This window comes from Schistocerca serialis, chromosome 6 (genome assembly GCF_023864345.2).
Source record: "Schistocerca serialis cubense isolate TAMUIC-IGC-003099 chromosome 6, iqSchSeri2.2, whole genome shotgun sequence".
Taxonomy (NCBI): Eukaryota; Metazoa; Arthropoda; class Insecta; order Orthoptera; family Acrididae; genus Schistocerca; species Schistocerca serialis.
The window spans coordinates 445,133,152-445,140,174 of record NC_064643.1 but is presented as its reverse complement, the minus strand read 5'-3'; positions in this window follow the sequence as shown (position 1 = coordinate 445,140,174).

Sequence of the window (7,023 nt, the reverse complement as noted above, 5' to 3'; positions counted from 1 at the left end):
CTGAGAATGATGTCACGTATATGTACAAATGCGTTACATAAAATTGCTATTTCATTCAGTTTCCTCGGAGAATCATCAGAAAGAAGGCAGGTGCTCTGCAAAAGAAGAATTATACACTAAGAATTGTATACTTTGTCACCTTCCTTTCCTCACACCTGACTTCAATAGCCTTTCCATTCTGTCCAGTATAATAACTAGGACAATATTACATAGCATCTTGTAGATATTTTTCTTCAAACTTCTGATGGAGAAAGTAGCTTTACAATCGTATTTTTTAATCAAAAGATGGCTGATACTATAAGATATGTTACCTAAAAATGGTATAGAAATAAGCTTGCCATTTTCCTATTTATTACTCTTTTGTTTATTAATGCCTGAAGTTGAATTTTTTTGTCCTTTTATTACTAAGTTGACGATGTCCATAAGTAGCCATTGCTGCTTGCAATAAATTAAATCAGATTAATTTCTTTCTATAAACTTGTCGGTGGAAAGTGACGTCCATGAAACGCGATTTACTGTGTGATGGAAAAATGCTGCTTTGGAAACTTGTGGGTCAAAGGTATCTGCAGGACAGTTGGCTCAGGATGAATATCACAGTTAACAGTGTTGTTCTGCATGTATAAATTCAAATAGAGAAAATTTAACTCAGCGTTCTCATTTTGAAATTAACTGAGTTTCACCTTCTCATGAATACTATCAAAGTGCCACACAACCGCTCCAAACCTTGTCAGTCGCATCGAATGCAAAAGTTAAGTTATCAACATAACTGGCGTAAAAACCGTGTCTTACTTTTCATCTCTGATTTAGTGTTGAAGAAGCCATCTTCCAGGCAGTTCATAAAATTATGAACTACGTCAGTAGGTAAGGGACTACCCATAGCTAGGTCAAAGGACTGATTATAAAATAAATGTATTTAAGCATCACCTTTAATAAGCTAATAAGTTCTGCGATTTGCACTTATGGTAGTTTCTACGCAAAAATAGTTTTCTTTCAACAATCTTGTGATATCGAAAGAGATCAACCAAGCTCGAGGTGTGCATCAAGCATTTTCATTTAGTTATTCAGACACAGACTGTTTTCACAGAAAAATTATGTTCAGAGGTAAAAAGATTTATAATTTTACAATTCAAGTGCTCCAGCGCTGGACAAAAAAAGAAAGAAATGCGAGATATATGTTTAATATTGTGTGGTGTGAACTGGGATTTGAGTTGTGCACGGTATTCCGACCAGTCCTCTTCTTTACTTTTAAACTGGTGATATTTGAGAGCAGCAACCGTTTGTGGAGCTGGTTGCTGGGGCAGTGAGGCTGTCATCTGTTCTACACTGTAACGAAATGTTACATTGATGGCCCAGGTCAAGGGTTTAAAGAAGCACACAAAATATAGTATTTAGAAGTAACTGGATTGATTAATTGTTCTGTGACCATGATTTCAAATATCTCAAATGTACCAGTCTTGTTCACACTGGTGCATAGGGTTTCGTAATTACAAAAAAGGAAAAAAACCAGGTTCCTTATAATTACCAATAATCAATAATCTCAATAAGACAGCCATAATGGCAGCTCAACAGATCGCATCCAAGCCGACTAATTCTGATGAGGAGACAGACACCTCCAAAAGAAGAACTGTTAAAAATATAGCCTTAGTGTTAGAAATGAGTAAGTACAATATAATATGTCTATTTAACCATCATAATAATTATTATTACTATCCAGAATAACTTACATAATTACATACATCCTTACAGAGAGAGGCCAGAACGAGAACACAACAAATTAAGTGACAAGAGAATGTTGTAAGATAAAAAAAATGTTTTCAGAGCTATCAATATTTTAAGCTTTTTACTATAAAAGAAAATATTAACTGTCCACGTATCATAACTCACAAAAAAATAGTGTCTCCACACTACCTTCTTGAGTGAGGCACGAAAAAGGTAAAATATGCATGGTAAAATGAGTGTGGATACATAAAAGTGTCCAGGGACCACAAATATTTAGTAGGATATATGAATCATAAAAGCTTGTTGATAGTAAATGTCAAATTTTTCTATTTAGAGGTGCAACTGACAAAGCTTGTTGATAGTAAATGTGAAATTTTTCTATGTAAAGGTGCAACTGACATATCGCAATCAGGGGATTAACTGATTATTGTCCTCCCATCTGGGTAAATCCAGCAGAAAAACCCTGAGAACAAAAACTGCAATGGCACCTTCAGAGCTCTTTTATTTCATAGAAATTTCAGCCATGGGGTTATAACTAAGGCTTTTTGCATCCTTTGATAAATCCCCACACTGTACAGATGTACATAGATATAACTAAAGTTTTCTCAACATGTAATTTCCGTCACCAATCACATAACTTTCACAAGAAAAAGTTTTGTTAACCATTTAATTTCTGCGAACACTCATTACATGACACAAGGGGATAAATTATTTGTTCTTTATGATAGCTCCATTCTTTAACAGAGTTTTAAATAAAAAGATGTTTTTCCATTTAAGCCAATTTTAATCGAAGTTTCAACTGGAACGAATTGGTTACGATTGTATTGCTGAAGATGAACAGGACATGGTTGCATGGCGAACCAAGACCCATCATCAGAAGCCTTGACACTCCAAGAAAGATTTTCAGAGTCAATGGAACGGACACCTCGCGGCTGCACAGGATAGGATTCCAGGACGTAATGATGATACCCACATTTGGTAGATATGGACACGAATTTGAATAGTTGCACACATGAGATACACGTGTGTGGAGAAAGATTAGTTCGCTTTAGAGACTTCCTCTTCTCTCTCTCTCTCTCTCTCTCTCTCTCTCTCTCTCTCACTCTCATTCTCTCTCTCTCTCTCTCTCTACTGTGCCACTCTGTATATATTCCTTAAGATGTATATAATTCATGGTAGCACATGAGTACATGATAAATCCTAAGACCTTGCTCATTAAAAATATCTCTATAGCTTACATCACATCACATGAGGTGGTCACCTGTATACCGAAAAATAAATCCTCAAATGATTCACCGACTATGTTTCACCAGTTATGTCACTTTCATTTTTTACAACAGTAGTGGTCGAAACCGGTCACCTGTAAAATAAATCGTGATCAAGACTGTTTTTAATAGTAATTATTTACAAGACATTGATCACTGCTGTTCCCATAATGCATTCAAAAGTAATTCATTAGATATGTTTCATTGACTTTTCTAATAAGTGATGGAAAAATACTTTCTGTTATATCGTATAAGAAGAAAACTTTCATATTACAGCTATGAATGAACAGTACTTGAAGTTCTACATCCAAGGCTTCAGGTCAAAGTACACATACTTATTCCAATATTCAACAAACTTCATGAGTGTATGCCACAACATTACTTATCTAGCCAGCTCTCTGAGAATGCTAATATTTAATGTTTACTTGACATGAACAAATTATCTGCTTCACGATGAGACAGTACTTATTTCACCACTTCTACATTCACAAAAATATCGAACACATGATATTTATACATCATTCAAATTCCATACCCAGTGGAAGGTCGATTCATTTGCCTATTCATATACCCCTTCATCATGAAGAAACTGAATCTCACTAGCTATTAGGTCCACGTCAGTCGACTGCGATTCCCTTTAATAAACCTAACCTAATAGAGTATTTCAGTGGTATAGCACATTCCTTCACCCACCATAACAAGTGCATTCCTATCGCCTTTCCACTTACGCTTACGTAATATTGTACCTCTTGGGATAACACATCGATTCCTGTGTCAATATTTCCTATAAAGTCCTCCACAGAATTTGTAATCAGGTAACAGGAAAATTTTTTCCTTCGGATAGCATGGAACATCTATCTTTTATTTAATTCTGGCAGATAAGTTAGTCAACGACTGGGAATTATTTTCACAAAAGTTTCCAATCTGTTCTTTTTAAGCTAACATACTTCTTCCATTAGATGTCACCTCTACACTGAATTCCATAGTTATGAGTGTTGGACCATCAACCCTATTCTAGCCACAACACCACAGCTCATTGCTGACGTTCCAGGTGCAACCCAAGTCATAAAATGTATTAAAAAAGATTTATTAACAGCATCCAAGAAAATGGTTAATATTCTTCAAAATTGCTGTCCTGCGTATTTACACATTTTTCCAACAACTCTCCCATGCCCGGGAGACCTCCTCAAAGGCCTCATTGAGTATCACCTTTAAAACAGTGCTGTCAAACTGGCGCCCTTTGAGCACGTCCTTGAACTTGGGGAACGAAAAGAAATCGGTTGGAACAAGGTTGGGAATGGAGATGGGCAAACTACTCCTGAAGTGATCCAAAGAGCCAGATCTTTCTGAGGAGTGACAGATGGGTAACTCAGGAAAAAGGAGAGTTAGCCTGGCCCCTGACAGCCATGACTTCTGTTTTTTTTTAAAGATACAAACAGATTATCTCAGTTATCAGTGTGGAAGAAATATTAGAAGGTGTCTGGAGCATGCTCTCAGCTCTAAGGAAGTCATGACATGAGATTTTCAGTGACTATCAAACTAGATAGACTTTTATCTGAAGCATGTTGACCTAGGAACAGCGATCCCTTAAGCTATTGGGAAACAAGAAAACTGCCCTGTAAGTGTATCTCTTCAAAAGGAGGATAAACATGCACTGAGAAAGGAAACTTGCTCACTTGAAGGGAAATAGATTAGATTTTAGTTAGAAACCATAATACTGATTAATTTTTCCTTCTTGAGTATATATATTGTTATACTGGCTGTAAATCACGAATGTAGATGCCTAAAGTAATTACAATTATGTTATATTTCTTATGTTGTATTCTGTTTCCAATAAAAGTGTGAAAACGTATGAAGAATCAGTCTTACTTTTAAAATTTTCCCAATTGATAAAAATATTTATGATTTTGTTGTAACATTTTTAATTTTGCTGCAGAAGAAATGCAGAATATTTAATCTCTAAACTGCTCTTACTAGGGGCATAAAATAAACATATTACTTCTCTTTCTATAATCTTTCAGAGTAGGACCAAGGCAGATGCAAAGACAGGTGTAATGACATGAATTAAAAGAAGAAGGTCACTTCCTTTCATTTATTTTTGTGTGAATGGTGAGTGGTGAGCCAGTTAATTCCACTGAGTTAGCAGTTACAATCAGATCTCTGAAAAGAACGATTTTTCCCATCTCTAGTCAAGACTGTATGGCGTCTGTGGCAATGTCGCCATGTTATGCTTCGTCAACAACTCATGAACGCAGAGAGGCATATGGCTGGGCAGACTCTCATTATGGAGCAACCAGATAGCGGCAATCTCTTTTTGCACGCGGATGACCCTTTTCTGCAGTCTGTCCAGAACACCCATGTGAGAGGCAATGTTAACTGTGTGTCCTAGAAGTTGAAATTCTGTGTGAACAACACCCCTGTCAACATTGTCTGCAACTTGAATTTGTTAATCCTCGCAATCTTCTGATTCAGGAATGCAGGAGAGTACCATTCGGCACTGGCGCTTTGTCTCTGAGTCATACTGAAATGTCCACGTTCCATCACTGGTTGTAACGTTGTTACAAATAATGCAATTCAGTTTACACTCTTTCGTTCACTTAACTTTGGTCAGTACTCGATTGGCCTTTTGCTCGTCCATTATCAGCTTGGGGAATAGTTTTGCACACACCTTTTGTAAGTTCACTTCCTCCACAGCAATACGACACACAACTCTTTCGGAAGATTCAGAATGCCGGACAATTACCAAACACTCAATTGGCTGTCAGAAATCAACAACCTACGCACACGATTCACGTTTTCATTAGTTTGTCTTGCTTGTAGATGGCCATCCAGGAGGAGTCATCGCCCACCTCTTCCTGGCCCGCCCGTAAACTTCTTTATACTCCCCGTAACTTGGACACACGAACGAGCTGACTTTTCGTAGGCTTGCTTAAGCAGTTTATAAGTTTCTACTGCTATTTTGTCGAATTTTGTGCATAAATTGACAGCTCAAAGTATCTGCCATGAAGTCTCAAAACAGGGGTGCACTAAGTCAGCGAACCTGACGCCACCGGTGCTCGGAGCAGACTTACCTAAGGTGAGCTGCTAAACTGAGGGTTGCTGCCACCTATGTTGAATATTACAAAGATTCTCCTATCTGTCGAGGCGCGAAAAAGGTATGATCATGACCTTAGAGACACACCTTGTGCGATTGGGGTTGTAGTAGCTTTCTGCTTGCAGCTGTAATTTAGCCACTGTGACGGATTCATTAGAGTAAAATGGCTGGTTCCAAGTGGTTCTAGAGACGATGAACTTGTGCCATGTGGAACATCCTTCTGACATTCAGAAATTTAGGAACTGTCGAAGTATCTGTGGAACGTAACAGGTTAGCGGACATACACAGTTGCTGTGCTATGTTCTTGCTCATTTCCTCCGGTGGCCCAGACGATGGTTAACACGTCTTCCCCATAGAGTAGGTTTCCACAGCTGGTGTTTACTACTGTTAATACATCTGGACTGAGAGACGGTTGTCGATGTACAAAACTATTCACAGAAACTTTGTCCCCATCTACTAGAGGCAACTGTTAATACTGAAGACTATTTATGATAAGTTCAAACATAGTATTAATGCTGTACAGTTTCATTGCATTTAAAGAATGGCATCATGTGCCACCAGAAGCTGATTATTCACAAACAGCCAGTGTCGAAAACCATGAAATCGGAGACTGATGTTCGACCTGGTTGATGGAGGGTTCCTTGGTGTCAAATGCAGATAATAATTTTGTATTTGAGAACAAGGAACCATTGTTTCACATGTTGTAATCTTAATCCTTAATTTTAAGATGACCGCTTAACTAAACAATTGTCTATGATTAAATACACTGCTGACAGAAAGTGAAGCACCTAGAAGACATTATGAGACGTGAATGTTGCCTCGTGCAAATACAAACCACTGTAAATGCTTGGAGTTACAACTGTCTATGACACAACAGCCTACAGAGTTCATTTGTGTTCTTCGTGATTATAGGTGTTGCCAGGCGTGATAAGTTGTATAAGCGGC